This window comes from Ascaphus truei, chromosome 4 (assembly GCF_040206685.1).
Source record: "Ascaphus truei isolate aAscTru1 chromosome 4, aAscTru1.hap1, whole genome shotgun sequence".
Classification (NCBI taxonomy): domain Eukaryota; kingdom Metazoa; phylum Chordata; class Amphibia; order Anura; family Ascaphidae; genus Ascaphus; species Ascaphus truei.
This window is the reverse complement of record NC_134486.1, coordinates 128,612,930-128,632,716: the sequence shown is the minus strand read 5'-3', so window position 1 is coordinate 128,632,716 and position 19,787 is coordinate 128,612,930. Positions and strand designations below refer to the sequence as shown.

The following is a 19,787-nucleotide window of genomic DNA, read 5'->3' as shown; positions in this document are numbered from 1 at the left end:
GGTCGTATGGTCTAGTGGATAGATTGATTTCACCTTATACTGTATGTTCGATCTCATTATTTACATTATCTGTTACACAGATTTGCATGTATGTTCCATCCCATTTTGTACCTACTACAAGCCCTTACTAAGGCTTTAATTTGACCTTCTGTGATTATCACCTCACAGAAGGGTAGGTGAGCAATTGTTATTTGTGACTATGACTTCCTGTAGACTTGTAGCGACAATGTTGCACTTTTCACTGTAGGCTATACTACAACTACATCACCTGCTCACGACATGCGTATAGTACCATTATATGCTGGTATATGACTAGTACAGTGTTTTGCTGCACCTATATTATGTGGTTGCATCGTTTCTGCCTTTGCTTGGTTTCCCTCCTGTGTTATACCGTATAGGGTGTATACATATTCTTTGTAATCAGCCCTTGTTTGAATATCAACAGGTTCTGTTTTTTTGTGGTTATTGTACCCGCTATACCACATCACTTGTGTGGTATTCACCCCTATACCTACCTACCATATCTCCGTCTCGTCACTGGGGTTACATATACTTAAAGTATTTCCTTACCTACAGTGGTGTGAAAAAGAAAGTCTTACCCTCTTTGATTTCTATGGTTTTACATATCAGGACATAATAACAATCATCTGTTCCTTAGCAGGTCTTAAAATTAGGTAAATACAACCTCAGATGAACAACAACAACACATGACATATTACACCGTGTCATGGTTTATTTAACAAAAATAAAGCCAAAATGGAGAAGCTGTGTGTGAAAAACCAAGTACACCCTTACTGCTTCCATAGGAATTAAGATGCTAAGTAGCAGACAGGTGCTACTAATCAAATGCCCTTGATTAATTGATCATCAGCAAGTGGGACCACCTCTATAAAAGCCAAAGTTGCAGCAGTTTGCTGGTCTGGAGCATTCACGTGTGTGTTAACACAATGCCAAGGAGGAAAGACATCAGCAATGATCTTAGAGAAGCAATTGTTGCTGCCCATCAATCTGGGAAGGGTTATAAGGCCATTTCCAAACAATTTAAAGTCCATCATTCTACAGTGAGAAAGATTATTCAAAAGTGGAAAACATTCAAGACAATTGCCAATCTTTCCAGGAGTGGACGTCCCAGCAAATTCACCCCAAGGTCAGATCGTACAAAGAGGGTGTACTTTCTTTTTCACACAACTGTATATCGTGAGTGCCGATATTAGGGGCTTTGAGTGACCGCCTGTGGTCACATACCTGTGTCTCCTATATGCCTGATTTTCCCCTTTGCACCAGATTATTCTTAGTATGTTTATTGCCAACTTTTACATGACATCTGAAATTGTCATACAATATTCTTCATCTCTAAACTGGTTGGTTTGGGCAAAAATAACATACTTACCTCACTATGTAAAAAATCCTATTTCCACCAAGACACACAAAGTTATGGCGAGTAAAAAAAGTGACAAATATCCTCTACCGTACAGCAAATAAAAATACCACTTGTGAGCACTTTCACAAGTCGGACAGGTTCACAAACCTGCCTTTCCCTATTATCTCTTCGCATACAATGCTTCCACTGCAGCTAGGGATTCTGGGTAATGACATGCAAATGAGCATATGCCTGCCGTATTGCACAGCTTTTCAGCACAGCCTGGGTTAAAGAAATACATAGCTAAAATAACTCGTGAGTGCTATTGCACTGCTTTAACTTGCGCTGTGCTGGAAAAGCAGAGAAATGCAGCTGGCATAAGTTTATACTGATCCATGTTACAATGGATAAGAAACAAAAAGTGACCGTGCTCATTTGCATGTCACTACCCAGAATCCCTTGCAGCAGTGGAAGCATTTTTATGCTAGGAGATCATGGAGAAAGGCAGGTTTGTGGACCTGTTTGAGACATGCGAATATGCTCACAAGTGGTATTTTTAGTTGCTATTACCACCAAAAAAATACATTTAGCAACTCAGATCATTTATAATTAATGCACCACTCACAACTTTATTTTGGGAGTTGAAGTAGGCTCAGATTACTCGGTTTGGATTTTGATGTAACATGGGAGAGGTTCCTAGACCCATAACCCAACCTATAAAGAGTTTTATATCACACCTGCAAGAATTACTGACAGCACTTAAGAACAGACTCCGAAGGGCAATAGAGGTAGATTTTATTGAAAGCAATATATTTACGGTATAATTAACACTTGTCACCACTGATGGTTCTATGAAAAGCAAGTTAAACCCATAAGTAATGGTACTATAGTTTCCACATGTTAAAATACTATTGTGTTCAGACAGATATACTGCAGATGGATGGGAGGATTTTCAAGGATTAGGTAGTAAATGGAGGATCTCCTTACAGGATCTTCAGACATGCAACATTACCAACAAAGAATATCAGTATAGTATATAGGCAATTAAGTCATGGGAGCAGCATGGACCCATTCTCATGAACAGCTGTAGGTAACAACACAGCAGAACATTTCACACACGTTTGCCAGCCACTTGCAGTGTTGGATTAAATTCATCTAGTAACTTTCTGCACATCATTTGTATTGTCAAGTATTTTATTAAAAAAAACATGGAAAATTGTATACTTGGGACAACAGCATGTTTGTGACCATATGCTATAAACGCACACCAATATACATATATACGCACATGTATTACTTATGCATATTCAATACTGAATGTGTGTATATGTATGTATGTATGTATGTATGTATGTATGTATGTATGTATATATGTATGTGTATGTGTGTGTATATATATATATATATATATATATATATATATATATATATATATATATATAATGTATGTATATATATATATATGTGTGTGTATATATATGTATGTGTATATATATGTGTGTAATTATTATTTATAACACGCCAACATATTCCATAGCGCTGTACAATATGGTCGGAGGACTAAAACAATGGACAAACTTACATTGTACATAAATTACATACACACATTAAAAAAAAATACCTCTCTAAACTCATGTTCATTCTATTGAATCCAAGTGTTTACTGGTATAGTGCCCAGGAGGACACTGCTAGTGTAAATAACTAATAGTATGTAATCACGTGTATTAAAACTCATCACTGTGAGACATTAAAGGGGTGGAGGAGCATAATCCTATGTTAAAAACAAAGAGGGGTGGAGGCAGCACCCAAGGTCTTCCCGAATATTGTGTAAACTTTGTATTCCAACTTCCACCTTTGCTTTTGTCCCTGGTCGGGGTCTGTCCCTCCTCCGGTTTCCTCTATACACATTAATTATTCATGGCTGTAATCTTACCTGGGAAGTGTTTTCACGCGGCTAATCCTTTGCTTTTTCTACCCCTCTCCTCACACAACGTGCAGGACCCCGCCAGGACCTCTCCGATGGTCACCCTAAAAAGCCACCAACTTCCTGGGCTCTCAGACGACTCCCAGCGACTCCTTCCAGAGGCATTTAAATCGCACCACCCAAAAGGTCTCCTTGGTCTGGAGGGCGGGACACGCTCATACCACCCTGAAAAACCCAACTTGCACCCAATATTCCTGGGGAAATCAGCACCCTTCAGTCTGCTTCACATCCACACTTGGCACATGGAAATAAAATAACAAACTTGCAGCTGCCCAGCTCCTCCTATTGCAGCGAGTAAACTTTCTGCGGGCTGCTTTGCACCGATCTCCTTTGAGCCCTAGATCCACGGAGTCCCAGGCAGGGTGATCACCCCCTCCCCGTGCTTGCAATGTGCTTCCTATGGAAGTTGCTTGGGTTTGGAATCCTGTGTTGGCCCGGGCTCTCAGTTTGTACCCAAGGTTCGCCCTCACTTTTTTTCTCCTCTATTACGGTGCGGTCGGTTAAAGTGAGGCTGAGAACGTGGCAGGATCTCTTTACGTCCCCCGCCCACTCTGAATGCATTTTGTCTTCTCACTTTACAGTGGAGTTTGTAATATGCTGTGTAGATTTCACACACCACCTGCTGGACCATTCTATAAATATTTCAAGCTGCCTGGATGTTTGGGAAATTAATTATTAACCTGATTTTTTTTAAAAAAAAATTATTTCAGGAGGCTTCCTCAATAACATCCTCTCCACAATTGATCTCTTCTCTGCAATAGAGATTTAAAAAAAAAAATCTGCATTAGCTGCTTCGAAATATTGCAGTGGTCAAACGCCTATATTCACTAAGGATGCGTCCCCGCTGGCACTGTGCGCTCGGCGCTTTTACGTCTTGTACTCGTTATGTAGTCGTCCCCACTCACGCGGTGCGCGCTGATGCGCGGGCACGCACACTCTCCCAAGCTTGGCGCTTGAGGAGACAAAAAAATGTGACTTTGAAGCGCGCTTAACATTCCCCCAATGACCCCCGCTCCCGAAATACACAGGACACCGGCGCTCATGCTTAGAGAGTTGATGACGTCACTGCTCTCAAGCATGAGCGCGGTCAGCGCCAGCGGGGATGCAGCCTAAAGGTTGCTAAGCTTTAGCACAGCTAAACTCTTATTCATTTAATTGGATTTAGGTCATTCTAAAGCTAGCACCCTTTACCTAATATGGGCCAAAGTGCCTTAATACTGGATTATTTCTGTGTGTGATTTAAAACGAATCAATATGTTTTTTTACATGAAAGTAAAGCGCTTCAGACTCTGCCTTAGACATATTTAAGACATTGGTTGAAGTGTCTACAGAAAAGTATTGGTACTAAGTGATTTAAAAATAGATCTAGTTCAATTAATAGCAAAAAAAAATAGAAACGGGGAAGAGATTTTCTCAAACTCAATTTTCTTTAAAAATAACGCAGAATGGATATGAGGATACAAAAAAAGTAGTTCTACTTTGTACCTTCAACTACTGTACCATCACATGTCAACCACTGATCCAGGCGTGCGAGGGCTCACTGACTTTCCATGAGTGTGAATTGTTGAACATCCGTTTATAGCACCTGTGGTCTAAGCACTTTTCCATAAAAACGACACTTGGTTTTCTTTTTATCCAGAACTCTTATGTCTCATGGGTCCTTGGAAGTAGACATGAAAGAAATAAACACTATTTTGCCATTTGCACACCTAGAAAACAGCCACTGAAATGTTCACTTGTCCAAAAACTAATACTCAATTTATCCAAAGTGCCAAGTATAGATTCTGCATTACAGTGAGGCTGATCTTTTATGTAAATATCAAAACAGATGAGATAAATAGGTAAAATTAGGTTGAAATAAAAGCCCTGTGTCCATCACGTTTGTTTGCCTTCCTCTGGATCAAATACTTAAGATAAGTATCTGTCGTCTACATTTAACATAGGTTGAACTTGATGGACATATGTCTATTTTCAACCTCAACTACTATGTGACTATGTAAAGTTCAACCTTTGGTAAATTCTAATTGGCCAAGATAATTATTTTCTATCTGCGAAAAAAAAAACAACTTGAAGTTAAGGAAAAAAATGTAATTGACAGAAACGAGAGTTTACAAGACTGGTACTGTTTTTCTTTCACCAATTTTGCAGCTGGAAGACTTTGGTCTTTTCTTGGCATGGTGGTCTACATTTGAACCATTTGTGTGCCAGAAGGTCTGAGTCTCATAGACTTTCTGACATCATGACTATATCATTGAATGTGTAGCGATCTTATGGTCACTCTCGTTTTACACCTTTATACCCTCTCGTAACGTCCGGGACAAAAGACCTTTTCTATTCCGATGGTGACCACCGCTCCCCGAGAGGAGGGATCTGGCCTACAAACAAGCAAAAAAACTGATGAGGTCAACTGTATGTCATACAGTCCTCCAGTGTGGCAGCCTTTGTAGAGTCCAGTGGACTTCATAAGGAATTCAAATGGTTAATTCCAACCCTCTTTACAGCTATACTTCAGAGATATCCATGCAGTCACCTTTTAGTTGGAATCCTGCCGGCACATTTGCGTAAAGCTGGTCTGTATAACTTCAAAGAAGATGAAAGAGATGGACAATAATATTATTATAACCCAATTGCAGGTGAATAGGGTGAGGCACAGGGATATAAAATGATTAGCTACATTTACACTTAACTAAGTCTAAATGGTTAAGCAGAAAACATTCACTTGCGTGTGTGCAAGAGTACCATAATACAATTATCTTTTGGGTGTTGGTGTACCACGTTTTGTTTTATTTACACTTATTTTGCAATAAGGGATTTATTCTCTAAAGGTTCTCTCCATTTCTCTTTCTAGACTGTAAATATTGAATACACCTTTCTAAATGAAGTAAAAAGAGCTTTGCTACAATAATTACCATATTTAGAATTGATTGAAATAGAGTACAGTAGAGTACCACTACGTTTTTAAGGCATGAATGATTCTGTGCTCGGTTTATCAAAAACTCCTTTTGATTTCAATAATGTTTTTCGTTCCTAGTTTTTCTGGCAGGAGACCCTATGACCATTGCTTTAATAGCTTTTAGGCCCAGATTCACCAAGTTCCATTCGCCCATTTAATGTGACACTACGACACATTAACAGTAACGTAGTATTCACCAAGGAAAAAACGTAAAGTTAGTGCATAGTGTTAATTATAACGGCCGTAAGAAAAAATGACATGCGAATAAGCCTAAATTAAATGCATCCCATATTCACTAAGCTCAATTAAGGTTAATACTGGGAAATACTATTATTTAAATCTTGACTAAAAGAAAGAAGCGCAGACAGAAAGAGCCTCCTAGTGTAATATATTGTGACGTGGTAGAAACAAAGTAACCCAATGCACCTAGTATTTCAGCTTTCCACAAATAGTTTATCAGCTCATGCAGTCCACAAGGTATTTATGCAGCCTGAGTGATATGGAGTCTGTGAGTCACGTTTCGTGCAAAGCATTTTAAGGAGAAGCATAGAAGGAATCCTTTAGTGCAAAGACTTTGCACGAAACGCGTTGGATATCGGCCATCACAGACACAGACTAACAGAGTAAAGAGTGTGAAATTGAGAAAGGGAGAGTGAATTAGGAGAGAACGGTGGGTACAAAGGCTGAAGCGGCAATCCCAGACACCACCCGCAGAAACTCCCAGAGCCCATATCACTCAGACTCTGCATAAATACCTCGTGGACTGTGCAAACTGATTCGTTATTTGTGGAAAGCTGAAACACAAAGTGCATTGGGTTACTCAGTTTCTACCACTTCTCAATATATTACACCAGGAGGCTCTTTCTGTCTGCGCTTCTTTCTTTCAGTCTATACTTGCAATAAATAGCCAGCGTAGGAAACGCATTTCAAGGAGCAGCATAGAAGGAACCATTTAGAAGAATATAACACTATGCTACTGATACGAAATCAAACATTTTCTCACTGTTCATAATATACAAATGGACATTGTTTTCGCATAAATTTTGGAAGAAAATAACTCAAGATAATTCTTTTATCCATTTTTGAAGTGAAACTTCTTTAGGCACACCTACCACATGAGCAAAATTGTCTGGCAGTAAATGGAGTTGATGGAGACGAAAGTCACTGGTAACGGAAGTGACGTCACCACTGGCAGAAGAGGCCGTCAGTGTTGCCAGGTTCCACCAGGAGTCGTCACTGGAGAGGAGGAAGGCAGCGCTGGAGACACACACCCCCCCCCGAGTGATGTGTCGAACCCCTCCCCCCCCGTGATGCTCCGAGCATCCTCCCAAGTGAGCCACCATGAACCCCCGCCCCCCCCCAGTGAGCCGCCCAGCATCCCACCCCCATGTCCCCGTACCTCCGCCGGGGGACTGGCTGCACCAACAGCAGGACACAAACAGCAGTGTCCGAAGCTCTGCTGGGGGAAGAGTGGGGGCTGCTCCGGCCGTGTCTCCGTACCTCCGCTGCGGGGGGGGGGAGAGAAGAAGAGGGGGGGCTGCTCCGGCAGAAGGCACCAGCAGCAAGACACTCACAGCGTGTCTGCAGCTTTGCCGGGGAGGGGGGGAGACTCAGACAGACACCACCGGAGAATAACACAAACACACCACGCCACAGAGAGAGACACACTGACTGGCACAGAGACACTGACACACACACACACTGACTGTGTGTCAGTCAGTGTGTGTCAATGTGTGTGTGTACACAAGGACTGACACACACACACACACCACACACAATGAATTCAGTTACTAAAAATATAGAAGTGCAAATAGCTAAAACATGCGTTCTAAATCAAACTTCTTTGCATTTTGGCACTAAAATTGTGTTTAGATTTTTAATTAAACACATCACCATTACAAATACAATTTCTGTGACAAAACAGTGACAAAAGAAAAAGAAGTTTCACTTAAAATGCGCGTGCTCGGTGCACACAAACTTTTTTTTATTTTGAAGCATACTAATTGGATGTGTTTGAAGCACTATCAGTGCACATTAAATATTTTTTGTTGGTAAAATCAGATCAATAATTGCATTTGAGATTTTATTGCACTGTATCTTTTTAATATGTTTAGCGCTTCAATAATATTCTATTTAAATCATACCCAAACCTGGCATTACTCCCATCAAGACCCTGAAATAGGGCTTGGAGAAGAGTAAAACCATGTGCAAACCATGGCTATCTGGTTACAAAGGGTTAATATAGTCCTAACAGTACACTAGTTACACTCCTTGCACACTTGAGGCTAGTAAAGCATTGCATGTCAACTACCTCCATCACCCACCCTCTACCACCACACCACCACATCAAACAACCATCCCTCTATAGAAAAGGCTTATAGCCATATTAGCTCATTTTAGCTTACAGTCCTTTTAGCCAGCCAATTTGTATAATAGGGCTGTAAGGTGGGGAGATGGGTATGGGGTTGGTGCATTGCAGCTGTTCTTTGTGCATGTAATTAGCTTATGGAACAAGGCATTAATAATGGCCATTCCTGATTAAGTTAATGTCCACATTATTTGCCTGGATTAAAGGGAGTTTGGCGAATCTGTCTCTCAAAGTTTAAAAGACAGTCAAACCCAGAAAAGCCTAACCAGTTAAGTCCTAATGACAAATACCAGTAGATTTTCTACTTATGCTGCACTTGGTGGGCATGAACATGTAACCAAAGAGAACATTCTGTACCTGTTCGTGACATTGACGAGGGCAGTTATTTAATAAAATTCACTATCGTCGCAATATTTACAAAGACCTACAAATACTTTACATCTAATTTTTCATTAAATACTGGAGTTAAGGAGTTAAACAGGAGGGCACCAGATGTCTCATTGCAACAGGCCTTCGCTCTAAAACGCCCACTACATCGCACACCACCTACCTCAACTCCTGCTCATTACCTGAGGAGGAAGTCCCACGCCTTCTTGTCACCTCCTCCTCTACCACCTGCCTCCTTAATCTCCTCCAATCTAAAATACCGTTTACAATAATCATCTATCATTCCCATCCTCACCCACCTCCACCTACCTTAGCATGGGCACCAACCGTTCCATCTTCCTTTATGCAGACCCTTATAACACCCATCCTTAAGAAGCCTTCTCTCAATGTAGGCTTACTCTGCAGCTACCGTCCTATCTCCCTTCTCCCTTTTGCATCCAAACCACTGGAATACATTGTACACGGCTGCATTTTGGATTTCCATTTTCCAACTCCCTTCTGGATTTTCTCACTTCACAGAGACTGCTCTTTCTAAAGTTACCAATGATCATCTCAAAGCAAAGTCCCAAGGATCATACTCCCGGTTTGTTCTACTGCATCTGTGTAACGGACGTGCTGACCACAAACCGGGATCGGACCGCGGGGCTGAGGAGGGGATGTGAATACACCGACCTTAGACCACGAAGCTGGTTCTGGATTGCGCAGTCAATCGTAGCCGGTTCAGGGTTGGAGAAGGGAGGGTAATCCATGGACAAGCCGGTGTCAGGGTTGGAGACGTCAGAGTAGTCGATATCCAGACTGGGGTTCGGCAACTGGTAGGCTGGTGCGAAGCGCTTTAGCGTAGCAGCTGAAGCGTGGGAATAGCCTCTGCGCAAGGAGCGGGAGTGGCCCTTGATTAAGGTCTCTGCAAGGGATGAATGCAGCAGGTCTCAGGAACAAGGCAAGACTAGCACTGGGGATCCAGCGCTTCAGTACAGGAACCAGACCTCTGCCTGGGGTGAATGCAGCAGGTCTCAGGAACAAGGCAAGGCTAAGGCAGGAGTGTTTGTGGCAAACACAGTTACATCCAAGTGAATCTTGGTTTATGCTCAGCAATAAGGAAAAGGGAGAGCCAGTATAAGAAGGACAGATTGCCAATCCCAAGACAGGGGTGTGTGGGAATTCCTCCAATGCCAGAGCAGAGAGACAGAGCTGCAGTGATTGCAAGCACAGGTGATAGTGCTTGCAAATCCAAGGGGAGGATTGTCTGAGAGCTCATCAACTCTGCAGGAGTGAGCTCCAGCCAAACCCAGGAACAGATTCCTTACAATATGTCAGCTGTCTTTGATACCATCGACCACCCCAACTACTTTAAATACTAGACTTGGTTGTTCTACAAGGAACTGCTTTTTCCTGGTTCACATCCTATGTGTCCAACCACTCCTATAAAGGCTCCTTCTCTAGAACCTCATCCTCTCAATTCCCACCGTATGTTGGTGTCCAGCAAGGCTAATCTATATGCAGATGATATATATTTCCATCTACATGCAGATGATAACATTTACCGACATCAGTTCTAAACTCTCTTATCTCTATCTCGTATCACTATCTGTTTGCCATTTCCTCCTGGATTCCCCATCACTACCTAAAACTAAACGCCTTATTTTCCCACCTTCCAACTCCACTCCCATAGCAAAGTTCTCAATCACTTTTAATGACACCACCATCCAACACATATTTCAAGCCCACTTCCTGGGAGTTATTTTTGACTCCTCTCTCTCTTTCATTTCCCACATTCAGTCCCTCGGTAAATCATGTCACTTCCATCTCTGCAACATTGTTATTATCCGTCCCTTACCTCCGATTCAACCGTAGTCTTAATTAGCTACCTAATAATGTTACATCTCGACTACTGTAATCTCCTACTATCTGGCCACTCTTTTGTCTCTCCCCACTCCAATCAATACTTAAATACTTTGGCAAGACTCATTTACTTCACTTGCCGCATCTGCCATTATGTAAGTCCCTACATTAGCTCCCCATAACCTACAGAATCAAGTTCAAGATTATAGTCCTACATTTAGGACTCTCTACAACACAGCTCCTCCACACATCTCCTTCCTCACGTCTATATACACTGCTACAGCACACTCTGATCCTCACATGAACCATGCCTCTACTCCCCCGCCACCTCCCCCATAACTACATCTTATTCCCACTTCCAATATTTTTGGTTGAAGTGCTCCTTTTCTTTGAAATGACTTACTCCATCCTATCATACCAGCCCCCTCCCTCTACACATTTAAAAAACCCCACACATCCTATTTCATTGCACTTTTACTTCAATATCAGTTACTTGTGACCTAATAATCTGTACAATTTGTACATCTGACCGCGCTCCTACTGTCTCTGTACGTTCTTCCTACCTACCAATTATATTGTAAGCTCTTCGGAGCAGGGGCTCCTTTTCCTAAATGTTACTTTTATGTCTGAAGCGCTTCTTCCTATTATGTGTTATCTGCATTATTTGTTATTTATATGATTGTCACGTGTATTACTGCTGTGCAGCGCTATGTACATTAATGGCACTATACAATACTGTATAAATAAAGACATACATACATCTCTCTGCTTAATCCGTCACATTGTATGTCTCCACCTTTCCTTTAGATTGCAAGCGTATCTGGTCAGGGACCTCTTCACCTTTTGTTCCAGGCCGTTAACAGTATTGTATTATATTGTTGCTTGTAAATATTTCTGCACCTTTGTAATGCTCTGTGGTATATGTTGGTGTCCACTAAATGAATGATAATCAATTTAAGACAAAGAACTATACATATGAATGGGTTTATTTAAGCCTTTTAATGCCAATAATAATTAGATCACTGTGGTTACTGTTTTGGACATCACATGCCCCTGGATCCTGGTCTTTGATTGCAAGCTCCACAAACGCTGTCAGAGCATCGGGAGTTGCAGGGACACAGGTATAATTCATGGTCTGGGAAGAACAGTTGTGCAGGCAATGGGCAACTATATAATCAAACTGGGAAAAGCATACTATCCACATTCAGGCAAAAGAGCTCTGTGGGTTGAATTGTGACTCTTGTGGCGTGCTCTCCTCTGCACAACATAGCCAAAAGCATCAATCAAAAAAGAGAAGAGAGAGTAGCAGGGCACTGCAGTTTATCATATATTTTGTTTTTATTCATACATCTTAGAAGTAACAATAATTAGTATTGGTCGCCTGCACCATCGTGGAAGTCCCCAAACTTTTAACAACTTCTTAGTCCATCTTCAGACGGTAAGCGGGAGAAAAGACAGAGCCGGTTATTTGTTGCACGCCAGGGAGCCAACAGCTATTTTGTGCCAACATACTCTTCTTCATGGCAACTAAGTACCTATAGTAACAGCTATATACCTTTCAATAAATAACCTCCATGTTAGGGTAATAGAGAGCTAATATACACAAACACACACACACACACACACATATATACACATATACATATATATATATACACATATACACACACACACACTGTAAACATGTTTAGGGCTATATCTGATATCGTTTTAAATACATACAAATGTGTCATCTATGTACCTATCTATTTATCTATCTGTGATGCTGTTAAAGGCTGGGATACAAACTCTAGTTAACCCCTTAAATGCTGCCAAAGCCTGCATTACAGTGCATAGTCTGCGAAAACAACACAGAAAGGATTAAGGCGACAGTACAGTTGTATTTCTTTCTAAATAATTCAGGCGGCTACGAGAACAAACAAAATCATCATGCCTCTTTGTTCTGTCTCATTTCTCTTTTATTTGCCAGATGAAATAAGCTATAAAAGCATTTGAAAGCTTCTCTTCTCTTGGCACTCACCTATATAATACCTGCAAAATATGCATTGAATCCCATCCACAGGTGCTTTGTAGACACATCAAAGATGCAGAAAGCCACGTGTGGCACTCTGAGGTGCAACAGGGAAGTATGTTAAAATAAGCAACTCAAATCAGGTTTAAATAAAATTCCACTGCTATTTAATAATAATAATAATAGTTTTCTTATACAACACGCAGTGTTAGCAGCTCTCTGCATTGAACTTTTCAGACACAAGTCTGTAGTGATTACAATCTAAGTTTTGATGCCAGGGACAAAGGAGGGAGATTCACTAAGCTCCAATTCAGCGGAATAGGACCTTTCACCACCGCTGGCACTCAGCTGCAGTTTTGAAATCATCCAAGCCCTAGTTTTATAACCGGGCGTTGATTTTACATTGCAATCAAAGAAAATAATTAATGAGCCTTATTGGTCAAGGGAAATAATTGATACATTGTAAATGGTGATTACTTTTTTTTGGACTAACATCAAAAAAGCTCTCCCAAGATGCATTACCTGAAGAGCATCTTTGAGAGACTATGGAGCTGGTCGAATTGATCATTTGACAACCAACAATGTATGGAACTTCGTATTCCTAGGGGGGGGGGGGGGGGGGAAGACCAGACAAAGACTTTGCAGAATCATCTGACAAAACTGCATGTTCCCTTTGCCATCTTGATAGACATTTTTGAAACAGAGCCAACATGTACAAGTATGTACGTCAACAACATTCCAAATGTCAACACATTTTCTGCACGGAATTTCTTTTTTTTTTAATGCAGAATCCTGTGAAAACAGAAAAAGAAAAAAGCAGAGGATTTTCTGGAAGTAGAATTGTTTGAGTTAAGTGGAGAAAAACCTGCTGGTTTATAAATCCACACCCAATAGGCCCAACAGCTTGCACAACATCTTACATTTGCGATTCTTTTTGAGATGAGCAAAGGAAAGCATTAAATCTCTCATTTGAACATATTTTGTTCACGTGAAGTCATTAGCTGTCAAACCCATTTACTTCCAGCGGTAAAAGTGGCAGACGTTTTTCTATTCCTTGAAAACTAAAACATACAAGCTGATATTTCTTGTGTGCTAATATAATAACACATAAACATAGTGACTCCCTGTACATTTTCCCCGAATTGCCGTGCTTGTCTACGCCATTGAGAGGCTTGGCCAGTTATGTAATTACCTTTGGCCGGCATTACGGCTCCTCCCAGACATCAGACCTTAAAACGCGGCATCCACCATCATGGTTTGTGACTCCTCCCCCTGAAGAAGCGTGCCTAGCATGTGAAACATACGTCGGGGCATGGTGACGTCAGACGCATGCACACCAGGAGAGACGGCTTGTTTGTATTGGGATATGAAGATAAAGTATTATAGTGGTGGACCCAGTTATACATTCATGATTTCCCCTACACAGGAGTGAATACAGATATTGAGACGCAGTATATTGCTTCAGCTTAGCTGTGACCTCCTGATACTCAGAGGTGGTGACATCTGTATATTTGAATAACATCACCTCCTTTGCTATCTTATATGTTTATGCCTATACAGATATACTCTCTGCTATCACTATCCACGCAGCTACTGTGTGTAATATACACCTGCATTTGGTTTCTGGGGAAAGTTTGATATGTGTCTTATTTTGCCCTTCTGGTGGTGATTATAATCTACCTAGCAACTTTTTTGTGATGCTAAGTCTAACAACAATTTAACATTATTTTGATTGTTATTCCACCATTTACCTTATATCCATACAGGATATCTATTCCTATATGAGCAGTGTATATCCCTATACTATAGCCGTCTCTTCCATTGAGGATTTTAATATCCTGTGTATATATGTTCCCCATATATGTTGGTTTGTCTTTTGTTATAATTTGTTAGCATGCTAATATAATAAGCAAGTTAAGAGTGATGTCCCAGTACAGTGACGGCTTATAGAAAAAATTACATGAAAAAGTAAAAATAAATAAATAGATAGATACCATATTTTCTCGATTGTAAGACGCACCATCAATTTGGCCCTTACAATCAAGGAAAATTACTTTTTCACTTACCATGTTTCAGGAGAGGTCACATGTCAGCGGAGGATGAAGGGGGCGGCGGCGGCAGGAGAGGTCCCACGTCTGCAGATGGTTGAAGATGGACAGCTGGTGGGTGGTGAGGTGCGGCTGCAGGAGATCATAATAGCAGGAGAGCTGAGCAGGAGCAGAGCGGCATAGGGGGAACGACTTGGGAGGTGCACACTGTAACCTGAAGTCAGACACCGGTCAACTTCCGGTGTTACAGTGTGCACCTCCCAAGCCGTTCCCCTATGCCACACTGCTCCTGTGATCTATTAGCCGCCTCCACTACCGCACGCCTGCTGTCTTCTTATCTTCATTCACCTGCAGACTTGGGACCTGTCCTGCCGCTGCCACAGCACTCCCGCCCGCTGTCCATTTTCAACCATCTGCAGACGTGGGACCTCTCCTGCCGCCGCCGCCGTACACTTCATCCTCCGCTGACATGGGACCTCTCCTGAAACATGTTAAGTGAAAAGAGGGGGTTAGTACTGTAGACACTTTTTAAAATACATCGATTCTAAGATGCACCCCGATTTCAGAAATGTGAAAATCGAAAAAAAGGTGCGTCTTAGAATTGAGAAAATAGGGTAATAAGATTTGGCATATATGTACAACAAAAAGGTAACCCTATTAGGTATAGGTGGGGGGTAATTAGTTGGCAATCTTTCTTAAGAATATTATATAAAATCAAAATATTTCAACCGTCATTAAAACAATATCAATATCAAGGACAGAAATGATTTAACCTTTTGACATTCTGCAGAAATTGGATATGTTGACTAAATGACTTGCAATGCATCTGTGCATTGTTTCCTTCTGGCAATTAAGGATTATCTGTACATAATATCGCGCTCCTCCCTTTAAAAGTTTGCTGCAGGTAAAAAGGTAGGCCATACATATAGAAAAACAAAAAGAACGATTCCTGCGCTCCTACCAATTAGGCTAAAATAAAATAATAATCATCTCATGAAAAAGACTTATTTTGTTAAACCCTTTGGCCAAAGCATTTATAAGCCTGAATGCCACGACAAGGCATAACCGTATGCAGGAACCTACACTAAATATATGTAATAGTTGTCCCATGGACTAGTGAAAAAATGTGTGAAAGACCTAAAGGGGTTAAATAAAGCGTATGCTTATGTGAGTAGTGCAATTAAAATCTGACCAAGCCAGTAACATAGTTACCTTACTGGAGAGGTAAACTGTGGGTGCACAAATCCCTGGTGTGAATATAATAAAACTTACACATATTTATTTCTGTCAGCTTTATACATTCACCTACTCTTCAATAGAGGGTGATGTCCAGACTGACACTGGGGTGTATTATACAATTAAGGATTATGCAAGATCTTTTCTCTCCCTCCCCACCCAAAAACCCCATAGCATTCTAAGCTCATTGTTACGAGGAAAGTTTTACAGCCTAGGACAAAAGTGAAACAGTGGCTAAAATGATATATTGGATTCAATATCGATGATTGTTCACAGAAGTATAATGACTTTTATTATAATTTGTTATGCTTAATACGTGTTTATATACGTCTTACTCTATTGAGTCAATTACCCATTTCAGACCTATCAACTCTCACTGCTTTGGTGTTAGTCTCACTGATTTTTTATATCTACGTTTTATAGACTTAAATGGAATCTCACTGATAAAAAAAAAACAACATACATTTTCCACACACATTTATTTTTTATTCCAAAATCCCTGAATCTCACTGATTTTTTGTCTGTGGAGGTTGACATCTCTGATATTGTTAATCCCTTCTCTGGGCCTACAACAAAATGTGTTACGACCGCTTCTGGCAGTGTAAGAGTTAAACTATGAACCATTCTACTGCTACTCACTTTGGTCCTAAGTGAGACTGCAAATGGAAGAAGAAACTATTAGATTTTTTTTTTAAAAAAGTCAGAAAAAGAAGAAAAAAGGGCGCAAGAACCATAGTGCAATACATAATATTTAATGATATATAGAAAAAACGGTTAAAAACACTTAAAAAAGTAAGTGTTTTTAACCGTTTTTTCTATATCATTAAATATTATGTATTGCACTATGGGTCTTGCGCCCTTTTTTTCTTCTTTTTCATTCTTTTAGTATCTTGGACCCGAGGGTTGGATCCAACAAGAAGGAGCTGCATTCCCTAATTTTTGAATGGCCTGGACTTTGAACCATATTGTATGGTATATTTATTATTATTTTATTTATTTTTCTATATATGTGTACAATCCAATTATTTGTATTGAAGTCAGCAATTATCACTGATATCAAGGGCTTGAACGCTAGTTGATCCTAAGTATTGCATTTAGGCTCTAGGTACAGTACTTGGATCGGCTATTATATTGTATAATCCCATTTGTTTTAAAAAAGTCATATAGATTGATAGATTCACAGGAAGGCCCAGGCCTTCTCTGTGATTTTTTTCTCTTAAAAAGGTGCAATCCCAGATAGTTGGCCTGTTGCATTTCGTAGGGGCCTCTGAATGGGTTAGTGCAGGGGTTCTCAAGACCCCTCAACAGGTCAGGTTTTCAGGATATCCCTGCTTCAGCACAGGTGGTTCAATCAGTGGCTCAATCGAAGACTGCACCACCTGTGCTGAAGCAGGCTCTTCCACTGAGCCACTCACTGAGCCACATGTGCTGAAGCAAGGATATCCTGAAAACCTGACCTGTTGAGGGGTTTTGAGGACTGGAGTTGAGAACCCCTGGATTAGTGTTGGTTAATATTGTGGGGGGGAGGGGGAGGTTTCACCCTTATCAGAGAACCAATAAAGATAAGGGGTGAGGGAGGACTCTGTCTGTACAAGCGCTTGCTGATCACAAGGTGACATCACACAAAAAGGGAGCAGCCAGAGGAAATCAACCCCCTCCCAAGAAAAACAATACTTTTAGGTGTCCGATTTGGGTAATTTTTTTTTCATCAATTACCGGATGAGAGCCCTTAAACATGTCACTGAAATTAGTTAACTTTGGTCCAAGAGAGATTGCCCCTTTAAGTGAACCTTTTCCTATCCTCTGCCCGTCCGTCCGTCCACTCTCAGCATGCCCTGTCCAGCATTATTCTCCTCCCAAAATAGAGAGCAGGCATCAGCTAACATTGCAAATTGTAGTTCTATCTATGACATGGCCTGCAAGTAAAGCAAAACTTTATCGGTTCGTTAAGGCAGGGGAGCGCAAACTGGGGGGCACGCCCCCCAGGGGGGAGGGGGGGGCGGGAGATTTGTCTGGGGGGGCACGGGCGGTTGCAGAGGCCCTGCGCTCTTCCCCCAGACATTTTAATTAAATGCCTGAGGATCGCGTGAGGCCTCTGCAACAATAACACTTACCGTGATTCAGACGCTGTGATGCGTCTCCATGGCAATGTGGCGTCAAATGATGGCGCGGGGTCATGTGACATGACATCACAGGCGTCCGCTGCGGGTCATGTGACCACGTCATGTGACCCCGGAGCGTCATTTGCCGCAGCTGCCAGGTAGGAGGGGGGACGCGAGCTCCGGAGCAGGCAGACAGGGGGGCGCAGCAGGAAAAGTTTGCGCTCCTCTGCTCTAAGGACAGAGTGGGATAAGGGTAAAGAAAACACTTGGAGTGACAAACATTTCCCCATACAGAGGCCTGTAAGAAATTCAACTTGTAGGTAATTTTCGAACAAAGGAGAGCAGTCAAACCTTTGCTATTAGCATTGCTAGATTTGTTTAGGGAACCCAATTAGACTGTTAAAAGCCACGTTAATGTTGATCGACATGCAGCGTTAACATAATTCTACCAGATTTCTGGAAAACTCAACTCGGCAGATTTAAATGCGTTTGTTCTACGCTAAAGAAAAATGTAATCTGCAATTCCACTTTCTACATCCAGTATAAGCGTTGATGGAGACTAATCCTGAAGATCACTATATTCTGCGGACCTATGACTTATGACGGTTAGCATATGTGTTTAATCAAATATAACGGTCTTTCCTTTTCATGCTGTACCACTCGAGATATCAACTTTTACTGTAGGATTTGGGTCCTTATAAATCCCTGCTGTCCCGGGGAGTGGCACTGTGACACTGTATGGGATAAAATGCCCCGTATGCCCTTCCAAGTATTAACAATGTTTGGTCAAAGTGTACATATTTAAGGTCTTCTAATGAGAAGTTGTAAATAAAAATATTTTATATTTTAATAGTGATTGGAATTGTGGCGTTTTGAATATACCTCTGTTTAGGGCGATATTGAATTACCCTTTCAGTATTCTCTAAGGTCTGGCATGTCCCAGTCTGGAGGAATACTTGTCTGGCTCTGTTTTTATTGCCCTTCTATTCTCGGTTCCCATTTCTCTAATAGGTGCCTGTTTTAGAATCATCCTAGTGATTGTTATGGATACCAAATAAGGCCAGGGAGTCATTCATGGATACCTATAGATAGCCTGTGCCTGAAGTCACTAACTATTAAGGGTAGTGTTTAGGCATAAAAATATCCTTATGAGAATCAGCCCAGAATATATAATTATTTATAAAAAAAATTACCAGGAAGTAATACAGTGAGAGTTACCTCTCGTTTTCAAGTATGTCCTGGGCATAGAGTTAAGATGACAAATAATACATGGATAATGGATATAATATATGCTGATAATATATAAATGTAGAGACGACTTCTGACACCTAATCCTGTTAACAAAACGAGGGAAAACAATAATGCTTAACGTGTTTTAAGTTAAAATGATACTATGTCCTCGCTGGCACTGTTTCAAACATGCAAAGAAAACCACAACATTGAAACAGAGCTGTTTAGAGAGTACGATTGTTAGGGAGTGTATTTGTTTAATGTAG

General features: G+C 41.0%; 1 protein-coding gene across 2 annotated transcripts in view; it reads right to left on the bottom strand.

The window, feature by feature from the left end:
* Positions 1–3,891, bottom strand: part of UTRN (utrophin) — a 678,467-nt gene extending 674,576 nt beyond the window's left edge. For both annotated transcript variants that reach the window (XM_075596593.1, XM_075596597.1), the window contains exon 1: positions 3,294–3,891. The gene's annotated coding sequence lies outside the window, so the exon portion shown is untranslated. The remainder of the gene's footprint in view (positions 1–3,293) is intronic.
* Between the last annotated feature and the right edge of the window lie 15,896 nt (positions 3,892–19,787).